The following is an 18,909-nucleotide window of genomic DNA, read 5'->3' as shown; positions in this document are numbered from 1 at the left end:
ATGAAGTAGGAATACTTAACAGAAAACTATTCCTGAAAGACGGAAAATTTATATATATATATATATATATATATATATATATATATATATATATATATATATATATATATATTTGCAGGAGGGTGAAAGGAGGGCAAGGAATAGAGTGAATTGGATCGATGTGGTATACCGGGGTTGACGTGCTGTCAGTGGATTGAATCAGGGCATGTGAAGCGTCTGGGGTAAACCATGGAAAGCTGTGTAGGTATGTATATTGGCGTGTGTGGACGTATGTATATACATGTGTATGGGGGTGGGTTGGGCCATATCTTTCGTCTGTTTCCTTGCGCTACCTCGCAAACCCGGGAGACAGCGACAAAAAAAAAAAAAATATATATATATATATATATATATATATATATATATATATATATATATATATATATATATATATATATATATATAATATTCGTATTTCTGAAAACTAATCCCAGCTAGGGCTTGAATATAATCTCATTAATAATGCAAGACGTCCAAGTCCAAGATTAAATCATTGTTTATTTCCTTCGACTTCGAAGGTTTATCATGGCAGAGGCCAGGGCAGTCCAGGTGGATCTGTGTGAAGAGTTTAAAAGGAAGGCGTTCCGCACGTTCTTGCTGTTGTCTTTCACAGGTATATCAGTGGATAACAATTTTTTTCAATGGCGGTCAGTCTATTTATCAACTGTAGGAAGGAGGGTTAGTGGAGTCTGGTTAATGTGGGTCTTCGTCAAAGATTTGTGATGCCGCCATGGCTGTTTAATCTGTTAACGGATGGGTTTTGGAGAGAAGGACGAGTCTACAGGATGTTGGGGATGGAGTGGGTGTGCTGGGAGGAGAGTCAGTTGCTGTTTGCTGATGACACGGCCCTAGTGATAGATGGGAATGAAAAACTGCAAATGTTGATGTAGAGTATGTGAAAGAAGGAAGTTAAGAGTTAGTGTGAATAAAAGTGAAGTTTGGGTTTGAATGGAGAGATAGTGGACGAAGTAAAGCTTTTTAGATATCTGGAAATTAATATGATTACGGAGGGTCTAGTAAGCAGTAAGAGCGTGTAGGGTCGTAAAATCATTTGGACACCAGAAGAAGCTGTTCAAGTTTCACCGATTGGCGGTTGCATTATTAACGATAACGGCCTTAATGACCCTGGCAGCTAACAAGCATGAAGTCCAATCAACAAACCGTCCAAACTTGAATAAATCAAATATCACTGACGTGCGTGTCGTAAAGACCTGTAGCGAGCATCAGTTTGTATGTGTATGTATGTATTTAGCCATCTTGACTTGGAGGTCCTGCACCAACGAGCCTCGAGCTCCTGCCACAAGACCCAAGAGCAAATGGACTCGTGACATGGTTGAACAGTTAGTTTCCAGCCAGTGATTTCTAATTATCGACGACGGTGGTTTAACCAGAAGAGCACCTGTGTGATCCCAGCGACTGAAATAACACTCGAGATCTCGATTAGCGCCCAACATTTCAGGTGCTCGGCTCGAATAGGATTCCTCTTCTGGCTACACCACGGTTTTCGGTAATTAGAGATTACTCGCAGGGAAATGATCACCTCATGTTCTCGAGTCTGGAGCAGAATCCCGTTGGAGCAGGACCTGCTGATGATGGAGGGAGCTATATAGGATGTCTTCCATCCGTTCCCATGAAATGTCCAACGAATTTATAATCTTTTGTCCAACGGAATACTAAGTTCGCGAGAGTATCTATCTGAAGGACAACCTTTTCACACTCGAATGTTGAATGTAATTCTATTTTCAATTTTAAGTAATTTTTAGAGGAATTTAAAAGAATCGCAATATAATTTTGCTTACTTATAGTTCAAATGAATTACAACTATAGTAGCCTGTACATTTCAAATCTTTTTCCCTTAACTGTGTCAACTGAGACAATGTGTTGCTAAACAGATAATAGGTTTTATGAATGTATGTGTGTGTGTGTGTGTGTGTGTGTGTGTGTGTGTGTGTGTGTTTTTATCGTGAATGTTTGTGAGGTGTAGTTAGGCGGTAGAGCCAATAAAGGAGTAATTGCCTGATTGTCTATCAAACCTCCTAATGGTTTGCAATTAGAATGTGAACACTTGCTCAATTTCACACCAGACTTAAAAACTTCGATACCAGTACACGATCCCTGTGATAACAAGGATAGGAAATACGATATCTGATTCAGCTATCACGCACGTGCAAGAGCTGTCACGCACGCACGTGCACTGGTCATGCATGTTTCTGACCACGCACAAACACTGAGATAACGCTAAGATAACAAGCGTGTTTCTTACTATCGCTTATCACCACCAAACAAGGAAGGAAAGATCGCAGACTTTGATTTTTTTTTTTTTTTTTCTTTCATGATGGCGAATGTGTGAACATTATGTATGGCTCCCCCTGCCATATACATCAGAGTAGTGGGTCAACATATGGAAAATGGAGATGGTGAGTAAAAATCGCCCTACGGAACACCACTTCATTATATTATAATTGTGGGTCTTTCAAATGGGAGCAGCAAACATTGCTTTGCAGTATACCACCTTAATGGAGACAGCTTAACTTTAGCTGAGCCTTATGTAAATGATGAAAGAGAGAAGTACTTACATACTTACGAGGACTTACGACGAGACACTGCCAAATGGCCGGATCAGCGCGTAGCGTTCATTGTAGGAAAATCTAGAGTGTTGAAGAAAGTCGTGCGAGTTAGGTGTTAGAGAGAGAGAGAGAGAGAGAGAGAGAGAGAGAGAGAGAGAGAGAGAGAGAGAGAGAGAGAAATTTGGTTGAAACATTTTTCAAGCAACGTGTCTTACTTTTTCTTAGATTCACACCTCTGCGAATTGCCGCCAAAGAATCGCGTCCTTTTCACCGAAATAAAATGATTTTCAATATGTTTTATTTTGGGGAATAACAGGAAATTCAGGGATATGCCGAAGTGTCACGAAATATCTGGGAATTATGAACTAATATGAAAGAGAAACCTTTACACACACATACCCACACACACACACATACCCACACACACACACATACCCACACACACACACACACACATACCCACACACTCACCCACGCCAGAGCTCTTCCTCGGCGGAATGACTGATCTATCGCAAAATCTAATCTCGGTATAAATGAGTGACCATCAGTGCAATCAGCTCCACCCAGTAACACACTCCCTTTCGACCTGGGCCTCTCTCTCTCTCTCTCTCTCTCTCTCTCTCTCTCTCTCTCTCTCTCTCTCTCTCTCTCTCTCTCTCTCTCTCTCAGGGTAAGGGGTGTGGGGCAAGAGTCTTCAGCGGCAACCCTTACTTTCACACGTCTCGCCGTGTTATCGCACACTCTGTATTACCCAGGGAGAGATATTGATTCTGTCTCATATTCTAGCCTTTGGTGCCTGTCCCTCTCCCTCCCTCTCTCTCTCTCTCTCTAAAGATTATTCGTGGCAAGTTTTTTTTTTCCGGTTTACTGATCCGGCAGAAACAATTTTTCAGCATAAAGTCCGCTTCCGTAATGCAAGTGTTGGATCTCTCTTTCTTTTTTCGGGGTAATTTTTTCTTTTATTACTCGTCCTCCGTGGGTTTTTTTTTTTACAGTTTTATTTTCGTCTTTTGTTCTTCCCTTTTCCATTGTGTGTACTTGAACGTCTCTTTTTAGTTACGGCTTCGTGGTTCTGTTAATCATTCACTTACTTTTACTTGTAATATTTCTAGATGTTTAACATCATCCTATTTCTTTGACTAACGTTATCATTTCCTTCCTTCTTCGCCTCCCCTTATCTATTTTCTTTTCACTCCTTCCTCATTAACCCCCACCTCTCGTTTTCTTTGTGCATCCTCACAACCATATCCTATATACAAGTACTTCACCTCGCTCTCTTCTTTCATACATTTTTTTCTTTCGCTTTCAACGTCCATCCTCTTCACAATCTCTTCTTTGTTTTTTTTCATCTACCATTTCTCTTTCCATTCTCCTCCGAATTATCGATTTATCGACGACCCACAAAGGGTAGGAACACGTCCTGGTGTATCATGGCTTCATATTTCAAGAAAAAGAAACGAGCATAGTCACAGTAATTATATATATATATATATATATATATATATATATATATATATATATATATATATATATATATATAAATATATAAACGATTACTAAAGGCGACTATAAAGATTATAAAGGAATCATTAAATGGCATATAAACTTAAGGAGATTGGGTGCCGTGATGCCCTGGTAAACCACAATTACTTATTGCTAATTGAATAATGCATCAGAGAACCTTAGCCATGTTAATAAACAACCAGGCATGGCAATTAGTGGTTTTAAAGCTCCTTACTTAAAACCGAGGCAAGATGTGGGGCTCTAGAACTAACGATGTAATAGTGAGGGAACCTAGAGTGAATGTGTATTATTAGCAAGGGCATTTAAAGAGTACTAGACACTAGCACGGAGATCAAGTGTGTACAAGACATCAGCATGGTATATGACATCAGCATTGGCATCTAGAAGGGATAGAACACTAGGAATGGGATCTAGAATATATATATATATATATATATATATATATATATATATATATATATATATATATATATATATATTGGACACAAGCATGGATATCTAGAGTGCACAGGACGCTAGAAAGGGGATCTAGAAGGGATTGGAAACTGGGAATGGGATCTAAAGTATAAATTGAACCCTAGCAAGGGAATCTCGAGTGAAAACTATCATGGGTATCTAGAGTGAGACATTAGTGTGGTATCAGAGTCAATAGGACACTAGCAAGAGGATCTAGAGTGGGTGAGAGTGTGTGCACCCCTAGTGTACGTAGGAAACCACCAGGGTCCGCCTAGAGTAAATGGGACACTTAGCAAGGGCACATCTAGGGCGAAGAGGGTTCTAGGTATAGGGAATTAGCCTAACAGAGCAGATCATATTACTCGAACTAGCATCAGCGAGGAAGGCACGGGAGGGGACTGGGTAACATGATATATATAGGAAGCCTTGGAGGTCTTTGTAATGAGTCTGGGAGGTCTTTGAAGGAAGTCTTGGAAGTCTCTTGAGTGGAGAGTTGGCGGTCTTTGTAGCGAGTCTTGGAAGTATTTGTGGGGAGTCTAGGTGGTCTTTCTAGCGAGTCTTGGAGGGCTTTGTAATGAGTCTGGGAGGTCTTTGAAGGAAGTCTTGGAAGTCTCTGAGTGGAGAGTTGGCGGTCTTTGTAGCGAGTCTTGGAAGTATTTGTAGGGAGTCTAGGTGGTCTTTCTAGCGAGTCTTGGAGGGCTTTGTAGAAAGTCATGGAGGTCTTTGTAGGGAGTATCATCACCGTGCCTTATCGTTATCTCTCCGCTGGAATTTCGCCGTCCACTAACAATCGGGTAACCACAGATACGTGAGAGGGAAGCGGGATCAGCACACGTCACGTCTGGCCGTACAAGATCAACATGGTTCCAGTACGGCTGTTGGTCACTGGTGAGGCACTGCGCGTGTGCGTGTGGTTACTGACTCATGGATAAGTGACTCATACGCGGAGTGGATACTCATCAAACCTCATCGAGAGATAACGACCGAGTAGGACTTATTATAGTGTATTGGGGAAGCGTTCTTCGAGGCATAATAACGATGTGTAAAATTTGTGAAAATGAAGATTTGTGTGAAGATTTCAACTCTTATAGTAACACTTCTCTAACACAGAATTCTCACAGCCGAAGGAAGTTCCAGATATCGTAGATCGTTAATGAGAACAAACCAACGAAAATAGTTCAAAGAAAAGAAATGAAAAGGACCTTGACGATCCAGCTCTCTCGTGTGGACGCTGTTACGAGATTATTAAGTCGTCCCACGTTCGTCATAACACACTGGACTGACTTGGGTGGTTTAACGTTGGCAAGTCTGTTCACAATGAAACAGTGGAGAAACTGGTACGATCTACTGTAGAGATTATATTTATCTTTACGTGCCATATCTAGATAATGGTGGCGATGAAGGAAGACTGGTTCTCGAAGATTTTAGAAAACTGAATTAACCTGCATCATCGTTGTTATATTTTGCCCGTAACTCAAGGCAGAATGATCGATAAATGGATTTCACGAAACAGAAGGTCACAAAAGTCTTTCTTATTCGTTCCAAAGTAAACGAGAAACGAGGAGACTACGTGGCTTGGGAAGCGACGAATACCGAATACTTCGGGTGTCTTGTCTTCAACTTATAGTGAATTCTTCGGAGATCCTCGATACACAGCGAACACTTCGAAGGCTCTCGACTTAAACCAGATACTTCCGAAGTCATCGACTTACTTCGGAGAACCTCGATATGCAGCGAATATTTCGCAGGTCCTCCTCTACTGACACTGAATACTTCAGTCTCTCTCGACTAATTCTTCGGTGGTACTGGTATGACACTTCGGAGGTCTTCCTCGCCTTCCAGAGAATATTCACTCTTGGGGTCCTCGACATACGGCAAATACTTGTAATTTTCTAAACTTGCAGCGAACGCTTTGGAAGTGTTGGACTTGCAGAAAATACTTCGCGGGTGTCTATGGGGCTTGCTGTATGGTATAGAATTCGTCCTGACACATCGACAGCTTCAGGAGAGCTAAATATCGTCGAGAGAGCCAAAAGAAGCTTCCATACTAACTTGGTAAAGTGGGAGGCAAGGACGAAGTAGGTCGAGTGGCGGAGACGAGTTCATGCTGACGATGGCTTCGGTGGAGTGAGTGGAAGGCTGAAGTGTGGAGTGAGTGGAAGTCACGGCTTGCCATGGTGATGGGGCAAGTGGAAGGGTTAGTTTGAGTGGTACTGACGATGAGGAAGAGTATCATGAACAAGATAAACGGAACTGATGACGCCACTTGGGTAGATAGTGGACTGGGGAGCGTACGTGTCCAGAGTGGACTGATCACATCACTGGGATGAACGGTCTCGCGTTGACTTCGATGGAGCGATGAAGGAGGAGCTGTATGGCTTATGAGGGAGGGACCATCTCTGCTAGGTGTCGGAGCATTTGTGTCTCCGAGGGAAGCATCAGCGATGTCCTAGGGTGGCATTAGTGTCAGGAGTCTTATAAACATTTCGAGAGAAGCGCCGGCGATATCCTGGAGTAGCATTACTGTCGGAAGTCTTATAGATTTGGCCATGAAGGAAGTACAACATGGAAGTCCTAGGGTGGCATTAGTGTCAAGAGGTTTTATAGATTGAGTTCGTCAGAGAAGCACCAGCACCGATGTCGAATCGACTAGAGGTAAAACAACATGTATGGGGTCTCTGCCTCACACTAAACCGTACTGTAATGGGACCTTCCACCCACGGACCGATACAATCATTCCTTCGTCACTAACTACGCAAACATATCGCTTGGCGCTCAACGCGCCATCGACTATCATTGGAATGGTTCCTTATTAGTGGGATGGACGCGTCATTACAAGGACCGAATAACGGATGCAAGGGGGAGGAGGGAAGAGCCAGTCAAACGGGTGGTTACAGATGAGGGCCAGGTGGCGTCCTCAAAGAGCCAATCGCATCGAGGCTTACAAAGGAGTCCAACTCCCTCCACCCATACGGCCCTCAAATTGGACCAATCACGTATCGTCTTTCAACTCTACGGCCGTAGGAAATAGGCCGATTGCGTGGATAATCTAGACCACGTCCACCAGCTGCGATATACATACAGTGTCGGAAAGAGTGATTAAAGTTGAAGATTGTCTTTAGAGGTAAGACACAGTAAATGGGAGTTACGGTAGCAAGTCTTCGGCCATGACCTTAAGAGAGTTTGTGGGTGAAGGAAGAAATTGTATCCTAAATCCTCCTGTGTTTGACATGCTTCCCTGCACCGGAGGTGTGGCGATTGTGGTGTCTGGGTTGGTGGTGTCTGGTGGTAAAGACATTGTGGTGGTGGTGTAAGATGACGTGTAGTGGTGTACGATAGCGTGTGGTGGTGAAAGATAGCGTGTGCTGGTGTAAGATTACGAATGGTGGTGTAAGATAGCGTACAGTGGTGTAAGATAGTGTGGTGAAGACAGCGTATGATGATGTAAGATAACGAATGGTGGTGTAGGACGGCGTCCATCTATAATATAATGTTCCTCTCTTCTTGATATGTACGTGTCTCTACTCTTACCACACTGATCTATGATTTACATATCCTCCTCCTCCAACACAAACAGCCTGGGAGGGACCCAGTGGTCTGTTGCTGATTGAATTCCTTTGTATTCCTATGTTTCTAAGCTCGTCCTTGCTTGCGGAGGTAGAAAAGTGTGCAGTGCAGGATTTTATCAGCTCTGTAGAGAGAGAGAGAGAGAGAGAGAGAGAGAGAGAGAGAGAGAGAGAGAGAGAGACTGAAGTGTGTGTACGATGATGCACATTGTGTGGGTGTGTGTGTGGGTGTAGGGGTATTGGGGAATGTAATTAGAACGACCCTGAGCTAGACAGCATTCCAAGATGTTCGTCCTCTCGAACATTAGCTTCGAGTGAGTGGTGATAGCTGAAGCTGAAGTTAGCAGGCGACTGAGCTGTTTATATGAAGAGCTTTATGGTCAGTACCGGACCCTGCCGACCACAGTCCCCAAAAGCCAGTGACAGATGAAAACCAGAGCTATGACGAGCGAAGTAAACAACAGGAGGAAGAAACGAAAGCTAGAGATGTACTGAGAAACGAGAGTACAATAGAAAGAAAAGAACGAGATAATGTACGAGTGACCAAGAGAACAATAAAAAGAAAACATCAATATATAATGAGTGAGCTAGAGAATAAAAGGAAAATGATATATGACAACTAGAGAACGGTAGAAAGAAAAGAACACCAGAATTATTAAGAGGGAACAGAAAAAAAAAACACATATTACGAGAACTATACAGCAATAGAAAAAAAATGTCAAATGGAATGTACGAGGTGAATCATATGTATGATAATGTGTATGAAATGTTTACTGCTTAATGTGTATATGACCCTTCAAGTATGGAATGCTCTCACATGGTAAAGATTGGCGAGACTGACACCAGAACACAACTGGTCGTTAACAGCATTCATTAGCGGAACAGAAGTTCCTTTAATCACTAACACCCAATGTTGTTAGAACGTTTTAACACCCATCGTCAGACCAGAATCACTTAGCCACTTTAACATCTACAGTAAATAGAAAATTATAATACCACCCATCAATAGAATAAAAGAGGTGCTTTTAATCACTTTAACAACCCATAATATGAAATTATAACACCCATCAATAGCATAACAAAAGTGCTTTTCATTAGTTTAACAACCCATAATTATAAGGAAATTACGACACCTATCAACAGAATAATACAAGTGTTTTTAATCACTTCAACACTGGCAATAATCAGAAAATTATAGCACTCATCAACAGAACAGAAATCCATCGTGACACTAATATCCATGGAAATTACCAAATTATAACACAAATCAGTAGCAGAATAGAAGTACGTTTGATCAGTCTAAACCTCGTAGTAATTAGAATACAATCTATACATCAAAGGATAAATCTATCAATTCGACAAGATCACTCTTGTAATGGGGATATAAGCACTGAAAAAATTATCCAAGTGTACATTTACACACCATTTGTAAGGTAACTGTACATTCACACACCACTTGTTAGTTATTTGTACATTTCCACACCACTTGTACGTTAACTATACATTTACACACCAATTGAAGCAACAGATAACAGCAATATTTCGAGCAATGTATAAACACTAATACCTAAATCCACTGAAGAACTGGTCATCTCGGCTCGTCACAGTGAGTACAGTCTCAATCCAGTGGTTCAGGTATTTATACTAGTATGATGAGAGAGCAAAGGTACAACAGACGTGGCCGCAAGAACAGTGCAAGTAACTATAGCAAAAAAGCAAAGTGTGGATGAAAAGTAAGAGGAACAATAAACAAAGATGGAGAAAAGAAAAAAGTGGAGGAAGAAGAAAAGAATGAATAAAGTGCAAGAAGAGAAAATTACTGAAAGGTATCTTACATTTTTTATACACTTTGCATGGAGAGAAATGTATTATTGTTCCGCTCAGCCACAACGCATCCGATATTCAGTATAAATGTCACTAACTTTGTTCGCCGCCCACGCCTTCTTCATACGTTCACTAAGTCCAGTTTACTCTCCTAAGAGACACTGATTGCTGAGAGAATACGCAACATACCAGGAAGTATGTTATCTTAGAGATATCTTGCCTCGTCGTAGAGAAACGAGAAGTCCTTCTGGACGAAGCTTGGCAATCTGTGACATCCATACTTCAGGTAACTAAACCCAAAAAGTTCAAACCAAGAATTTTCTTGAGATCTTTCCTAGTTTATCTTAACGATGATTGCTCCCTTTTTTTAAGTTTTCTATTCGGTAACCTCTGAGGAAAACTTCCCCTAGGGTTCCTGCGCCACAATCAGTAGCCGTGAAACGATGGACTCATCTTTGGATTTAGAAGTTCTCCGACGTTTGTTCCACTTCGGTGATATACACAGCCTCGCCGAACGAGATTTTATTTCCACCATGGGGTCACCAGCTAGTGGGCAAGCGACAGTCCCATAAAGCCATGAGGTGGGGGGGCGCTCCGAAGTCTTTGTGGCTTCGATGTCTCCGGGGAACAGTTAAGGACGGGCGTGTACCGCAGAGGGTTCGACAGTCTCTGCAACCTCCCACAACGGGGGTCCAAACCCGCACTAGAGAACCACGTCTTCGGTGTGTCAAAGGTGAAGTCGAGTTCAGCTATGTGACAATTACTCGTCGGTGATTATAAACGACTTGGAGGCATGCGAGATGAACGGACTAACGAAGCAATTTAGTTAGACATTTGACGTTAAGTGAAAATTTGAAGGTTAATGATCCGAAACCCTGCCAAAGGCGGCGAGATGACCGAATCATAGGGAATATCAAACAGCCGAAGTGGTGTGTAGTCTGTGAAACGAGAGTTCAAGAACATTAAACTGTTTTGTAAGGGATTAAACACATAGTAATGTGATTACTTTCTCAATCTTCGAAGAAGTGCAATTGATTACCTCCGATTAGGAGAATCTATGTAAATCATCTTTGACTTAAGATGCACTGAGAAAGGGATCAGTTATTGTAAATACACAATTATTTACGTAGTTACTTGTAAATCCATATCACAAGGCTGTCTGGTAATAACATGCAACCGTTTCTTTATTGAGACGATGTAAGAAGGAATGACACCATCCCTGATGCTGCTTCCTTTCAAGATTGTCATATTTCTAATCGTTTCTGTTCGTCCGCCACGTTCAAATGAGCATAGATACGTTACAGATCTTCAAAGCTAACTTTAATTATAATAATACTGCATTTCCCACGGCTCATGTAATGGGTATAATATGGCCAAAGACGTAGAGTTATCAAAATTATATATTCTTGTTATGAATGAGACAACTACCTGAAGACTCGAGAATAAGATGAAACAATATTCAGAGGTGAATCGTTTCCAATCACTCTGTGTTTCCTCATCGCTTATTCCTCTCCTTTTAAGTATATATGGATGGCAGTCGACGATAACACGAGGGAAAACAAGCTCAATTTTGTGGCAAACTCTAACGAAAGGACAGAGAAAATGTGAGACAAGTAATGTAGAATAGTTTACTATGCGTTCGTGAAGGATTTGTAGACCTGACTTTCGAAAGTGAAAAGGTTATTATACGAAAAGGCGAGGACAAGAGACGGGAAGAGAAATCCACAACTTCGCTGTTCAAGGGAAAGAATGTTGTCAATAACAGTTAATCCTCGTGTGACTAATCTCCACAAAGTAGTCTAAGGAAGCATGTGCTAGTTGAGGCCGCGATTACCAAGCCTTTGATGGATGGAGCACCTCATGGTAGCAGACCCCGAAATAATACCTGAAGAATAGAGAAAGGTGCAGCAACATCACAATAGACGGAAAGGGATTGTTGAAAAGAGGCAAACATCAGGTAAGCTAGTAAGGCTAAGAACAGGTTCCAGTTTCACTCGGGCGAAGATAAAGGTGGATGAGGAGCCGCCACCTCCATGCTGAAGCGAGTAAGAACCCCTATGGAATAGCTGCTCACAATACAGATAGTTGTGGCCACCTTTATAATACTCTCTGCTTACGGGGAGGAATATTGTGTTACGTTCATTATGGTGGGGTGTTCCACAGCAGAGAGGAGGAGGATATGGTTATGACCAACATGTTGATGGTATTGTGGGGTTGAATGGTCGTGCTCTGGACTTCTAATATCAGGATATGAATGCCATTTATCAACACATGTAGGTACACATAGCGGTTTTGTAATACTGAACTTGGCGAGGTCGCATCATTCCCAAACTTCTGTAGTTTTCTTTTTATCGATAAAAGGAAAACTAAATGTATTTCTTGTACTTTATAAATGAAACAGGAAGGGTAAACTTTTACCAAAGCATTTCAAGTGATTACCCAAAGGAAATAAGAAAAAAAACACTTCGTTATAAGCGCATCTATGGCCTGCTACCACTTTGGTCTTTCAAGGATTAAATATACTTACCTATGTCGACACGAAGATATTTAAAATTTTCATTCATTGTAAAATACTAATATAGATAAACGATAAACAATGAATTTGCCATTATAAAAAAAATCTACTTTAAACCTGTAATCACAATATATGACTACGGTGACGATAATTAGGCAACCCCCAACCCTTACTTAACATGGCTCTGTCATGGGAGATTGACATGGTAAAGACAGACTCCAGACAGGAGCGTGCTCCAGGGTTCCGTGCTACTGTCCAGTATCTTGCACTTAGCCAGCTCCTGTTGGTCCGCTTAAACACTGTATTGTAATTAAAGATGGAAAGGATACGTTACATTCAGATTATTGCAATCATTTCCAAAGGTGTTACTGTATTCATATTCATACGGGCTGCTCATATTCATATAATATATATATATATATATATATATATATATATATATATATATATATATATATATATATATATATATATATTATTTATTCCTATGATTCCACGGGGAAAATGAAACGCGATAAGTTCAGTTCCCAAGTGCACTTTCGTGTAATAACCACATCAGGGGAGACAAGAGAGAAATAAAAGTCAACTGATGTACATCGAAGAGACGAAGCTAGGACGCCAATCACAAACACACACACACATATATATATATATATATATATATATATATATATATATATATATATATATATATATATATATCCCTGGGGATAGGGGAGAAAGAATACTTCCCACGTATTCCCTGCGTGTCGTAGAAGGCGACTAAAAGGGGAGGGAGCGGGGGGCTGGAAATCCTCCCCTCATTTTTTTTTTTTTTTTTTTTTAATTTTCCAAAAGAGGGAACAGAGAATTTGGCCAGGTGAGGGTATTCCCTCAAGGCCCAGTCCTCTGTTCTTAACGCTACCTCGCTAATGCGGGAAATGGCGAATAGTTTGAAAGAAAGAAAAGAATATATATATATATATATATATATATTATAAACTCGGACCTGATCGCACATTACCGCAACAGCAAGGCAGCTCCATGAACAGACGGAGAAAGGCCGCATCCGCTCACATCCATTCTCTGCCATGTATAATGCACCGAAACCATAGCTCCCTATCTACAAGAAAGCACCACAGACCTCTCCATGATTTTCCCCGAAAGCTTCACATGCCCTGGTTCAGTCCACTGACAGCACGTCGACCCTTGTATACCACATCGTTACAATTCACACTATCCCGTGCACGCCTTTCCCCTTCCTGCATATTAAGGCCCCGATCGATCTATTTCATCCCGTCCCTCCATCTCCAATATGGTCTCCTTTCTTGTTCACTCCGCTTCTGACACACACGAATATATATATATATATATATATATATATATATATATATATATATATATATATATATATATATATATAAAGACTACATGTAAGTAGGAGTATAAATCTTGTATTCGTTACAAACATACATATAAACCAGAATTTATCGACAGCTGAATATTTCTTACTCACATCTATTATACATTATGTATTGAAACTCGGTTTTCTTTCTAAACCATAAATCCTATCCACACTGAAAAAAAAACCGAATAGTATTTGGTTATAACTTACAACCGAATCGCTTATCAAAATTTATCGCCAACTCTAATTATGGAAAAGCGTTTAGGAATTTTCTTGTATATGATACGATCAAATGGATCTCTCATCATTCCCTTGTAATCTACAATCTTTTCCCATCCTGAACATTTATCACATTCCCATCATGTTATATTTACGGTCTCTAGATGATACCTTTGCTCAGAGCCAGGTATTTGTTAGTTCCTTAGGTGTGTCAGCATTCTAGTTAGACGGTTGTGTACATAGGGTTATCGCAAGATATCACGCAGGCTGAAAGTAAATGGATCCATTGGACGTCAAGATATCTAAAATCACTTCCGAGTTTATATATATATATATATATATATATATATATATATATATATATATATATATATATATATATATACTCGCAAAGCATATACACAATTAAATAGCCAGACAGGCAACTAAACAACAGACCTCCCAACTCGGACTTTAATTCCAACCCCACCAGACATACACCTGTCACAAACCACACTCTCCAGACAAACACGAGTTACAATCTCCCGCTTACGCTCTGGACATCACCCATCACTACAGCGATACAATCACCGTTTCAACACACCCGAAGACCCTTCATTCCTACGATGCGACCACCATAGAGACGACACCGTGCACTTACCACCCGCTTGGCATGTATTTGTTCTGCACATCATAAAAGAACATACAACAAGGGGACGTGGCTACCTTCCTAAGTGCTGGAAGAACCTCATAAGGCTAGAAGGGGGCTCCTACGGCAGAAAATTAGTATGTGTGTGTGTGTGCATATATATATATATATATATATATATATATATATATATATATATATATATATATATATATATATGGTCCAAGAATCCAAACTTCATATGTTTGACCCGACTGTACGACCTTGGGTATGATGGATTGGCCTTGGACCAGACCTTCAAGCCCAAGGTTCGTGCCATTGTGCTCAAGGGGAGTACCGCTCAAGGGGAGTACCGCTCAAGGACCGCACTACGCTCGTGCTCAAGCAGTGGTGCTCAAAGGTTTAATAATCAAGCGTCGTGCTCAAGTAGTGTACCATCGTGCTCAAGAGACCAAAAGAAATAAAAGATCCCCTTAAGTTGTGTGAAAGTCCTTATTTCTCTGCAAACTAAAGATCTCCTTAAGTCCTGAACTGGCAATGACATGCCCTTAAGATATGTTAAAGTCCTTAACCTGGCATCACATGCCCATAAAGATATCTTGCAGTCCTTAATATGTTATCAAATCCCATGAAGATATCGTAAAGTCCTTAATCTGCTATTGCATCCCCTTAAGATATCACACAGTACTTAATGTTATTGTATCCCTTAAGATAGATATCTTAGAGTACTTAACCTACTATCTCATCCCCTTAAGTTATAGTCCTTAATATGTTATTGCTTCCCCTAAAGATATACTAAAGTCCTAAACCTGTTATCAAATGTATATACTATACATACGAAGGTTCCATTTTCTATATCTACCTTGAGTAGAGTCTAGAAATTCTATTGTAGAGTAATTCAGTGGATATCATCAAAGTATCTTAATGTAAACACGAGCTAGTCTTCTAGTTGCTGCCTTTGTTAATTATCATACATAAATTACCATACAAATTACTATCCCCTAAATCATATTACCTCAAAAAGAATTAATGATGGAGAATAATAGTAGTCGTAATTTTGAGCCTTTGAACACCATGGCACGACCCTTGAGAAGAACAGCACGACCCCTCGGTACGACTACCTGTCCTTCGACCTGACCTGACCCTTAAAGGTAAGGTTAAAGGCCGGGTTATCTGACCCAGGTGCCGTACCGTCGTGCTCAAGGGTCTCCTACCAACGCGTTCAAAGGAGTCGTACCGTCGTGCTCGAAGACGTCGTACCGTCGCGCTCAATGATGCAGTACCGTCATGTTCAAGGTTATCGTACCGTCATGCTGAACGTTCTCGTACCGTCATGCCCAGGGTTATCGTACCGTCATGCTCAGGGTTATCGTACCGTCATGCTCAGGGTTATCGTACCGTCATGCTCAGGGTATTGTACAGTCATGCTCAGGGTTATCGTACCGTCATGCTCAAGGTTATCGTACCGTCATGTTCAGGGTTATCGTACCGTCATGCTCAAGGTTATCGTACCGTCATGTTCAGGGTTATCGTACCGTCATGCTCAAGGTTATCGTACCGTCATGCTCAGGGTATTGTACCGTCATGCTCAAGATTATCGTACCGTCATGCTCAGGGTTACCGTACCGTCATGCCCAACGTATAAAAACGCGATCATAACCGTGGTTTGAACCGGCACTCCATCGCTACCATTTCCTTCATCTTTCCTTATTTTTTTTCACTGAGGATTTATTCAGGAAATCATCCTCGCATCCCACTGTAAGGACTGAACCCATTCCAAGGCTTCGAGAAACACTGATGACTTACGAAAAGTCATTTGCATGTGCTGGGCGATGTGCCAGAACATGGTGGGGGGTGGGGGAAGCGAACACTGTAGAACACTAACCAACTGGCCTGTTCTCGCCTTTAACAACCAATAGGTCGTCTCTACAATGAAGGCCATTCGTTGATAGCCCTCTATATATTATACAACAGCGAGTTGTTATTCTCCGATATCTTAAAAGAATTGTTCGTTGTTATCACCCGATATCACATAACAGTGGGTTGTTATTATTCCCCGATATCTTATAGCATTTATTCGTTGTTATGACCCGATATCAAGTAACAGCGAGTTGTTATTTCCCGATATCTTGTAACAATTCTTCGTTGTTATCACTCAATATCACAGGACGGTGGGTTGTTATTCACCGATATCTTATAACAATTGTTCGCTGTTATCAACCGATATCCTATGACAGCAGTTCGATGTTCTCCACCCATATATATAGAACAGTGGTGGAGAATGTGCGTTGTAGAACAGGGGAAAGAACAATGCGTGTGTCTGTTGTCTACATTTGGTACCTTCTCCCATATCAGGGAAGAGAGAGAGAGAGAGAGAGAGAGAGAGAGAGAGAGAGAGAGAGAGAGAGAGAGAGAGAGAGGATTAATAAGTACTGCCAATGTAGCCTTACCTTATACAGCCCAAGATGAATGCATATCGCTGCTTCTGTTGCTGCAGCGCCTTACAAACCCAGCGGCGACCCTCCCCTCTCTGCCTTCACCAATGACAGGAGTATGGTTGTATACCTTCCATCACCAGAGAGGTTGGGTTTCTTTTTTTTTTCCTTTCTTTCTACAGTTAACACCAGAAACATATATATATACACACAACGTCTACCTCCAGCCTTCCTTACAAGTCAGTGAAGCCCAGGGTTTCCAATCTTTAGTCGATTATCAATTTTTCTTCTCTGAGGATTATGACCGAAGGAAAAAAAAAAATTATATGCCTTTTAATTCACTGTTGCGATCAAAAACTCAACTACTTCCACACGACACTTTTTTTTTTTTAATATATATATTTTTTGGGCTAAGACGTCAGAACGTGGCCATCACCGGTAAACTGAGGTTTGGTTTTAAGAGGTCGGATTAAGAACGGACGGTGGGTGGTGTGGGTGGGTGGTTGGGGGTGTGAAAGAAAAGCCCCGGGAGCGGCGACCACACGTCCGTCCAACACGGCTGATAGTGGGAGACTGTCGGAGGCCAGCCAAGCAGAGCAGGCCAGGCCACCACGGGGCGGCGTGGGGGAGTGTGGGGGAGGGGAAGACGGCAAGCCCGGAGCGCCCCTGGTGGGAGTTCTCAGAGTGGCTGGGGAGCTGGCAACGCCTGGGGAGCTGGGAAAGGGGGGAAGAATAGAGAGAAAAACAGAATGAGAAGTAAACAGAACAAGTGAATTACGATAAGAGAAAGCAGATGCACCAACACAAACCACCAAATGCAATGGTTCAACCGGACTAAAATTAACGTTTCAAAAAGATGAATATAGAAATATATATATATATATATATATGTACAGAGCATGTACAGAGCATCTGATTGGGGAAGAGCAGTGTGGTTTCAGAAGTGGTAGAGGATGTGTGGATCAGGTGTTTGCTTTGAAGAATGTATGTGAGAAATACTTAGAAAAGCAAATGGATTTGTATGTAGCATTTATGGATCTGGAGAAGGCATATGATAGAGTTGCTCTGTGGAAGGTATTAAGAATATACGGTGTGGGAGGCAAGTTGTTAGAAGCAGTGAAAAGTTTTTATCGAGGATGTAAGGCATGTGTACGTGTAGGAAGAGAGGAAAGTGATTGGTTCTCAGTGAATATAGGTTTGCGGCAGGGGTGTGTGTGATGTTTCCATGGTTGTTTAATTTGTTTATGGATGGGGTTGTTAGGGAGGTGAAGGCAAGAGTTTCGGAAAGAGGGGCAAGTATGAAGTCTGTTGGGGATGAGAGAGCTTGGGAAGCGAGTCAGTTGTTGTTCGCTGATGATACAGCGCTGGTGGCTGATTCATGTGAGAAACTGCAGAAGCTGGTGACGGAGTTTGGTAAAGTGTGTGAAAGAAGAAAGTTAAGAGTAAATGTGAATAAGAGCAAGGTTATTAGGTACAGTAGGGTTGAGGGTCAAGTCAATTGGGAGGTAAGTTTGAATGGAGAAAAACTGGAAGTAAAGTGTTTTAGATATCTGGGAGTGGATCTGGCAGCGGATGGAACCATGGAAGCGGAAGTGGATCATAGGGTGGGGGAGGGGGCAAAAATCCTGGGGGCCTTGAAGAATGTGTGGAAGTCGAGAACATTATCTCGGAAAGCAAAAATAGGTATGTTTGAAGGAATAGTGGTTCCAACAATGTTGTATGGTTGCGAGGCATGGGCTATGGATAGAGTTG

The 18,909-nt window shown here is 41.4% G+C and overlaps 1 protein-coding gene across 2 annotated transcripts in view; it reads right to left on the bottom strand.

The window, feature by feature from the left end:
* The window catches only part of LOC139766921 (opioid-binding protein/cell adhesion molecule-like), a 214,629-nt gene extending 196,888 nt beyond the window's left edge, over nucleotides 1–17,741 (bottom strand). For both annotated transcript variants that reach the window (XM_071695960.1, XM_071695961.1), the window contains exon 1: nucleotides 17,173–17,741. The gene's annotated coding sequence lies outside the window, so the exon portion shown is untranslated. The remainder of the gene's footprint in view (nucleotides 1–17,172) is intronic.
* Nucleotides 17,742–18,909: the final 1,168 nt, after the last annotated feature.

This window comes from Panulirus ornatus, chromosome 58 (assembly GCF_036320965.1).
Source record: "Panulirus ornatus isolate Po-2019 chromosome 58, ASM3632096v1, whole genome shotgun sequence".
NCBI classification, from domain to species: Eukaryota; Metazoa; Arthropoda; class Malacostraca; order Decapoda; family Palinuridae; genus Panulirus; species Panulirus ornatus.
The sequence above is the reverse complement of the archived record's forward strand: the minus strand, read 5'-3'. Positions and strand labels throughout refer to the sequence as shown.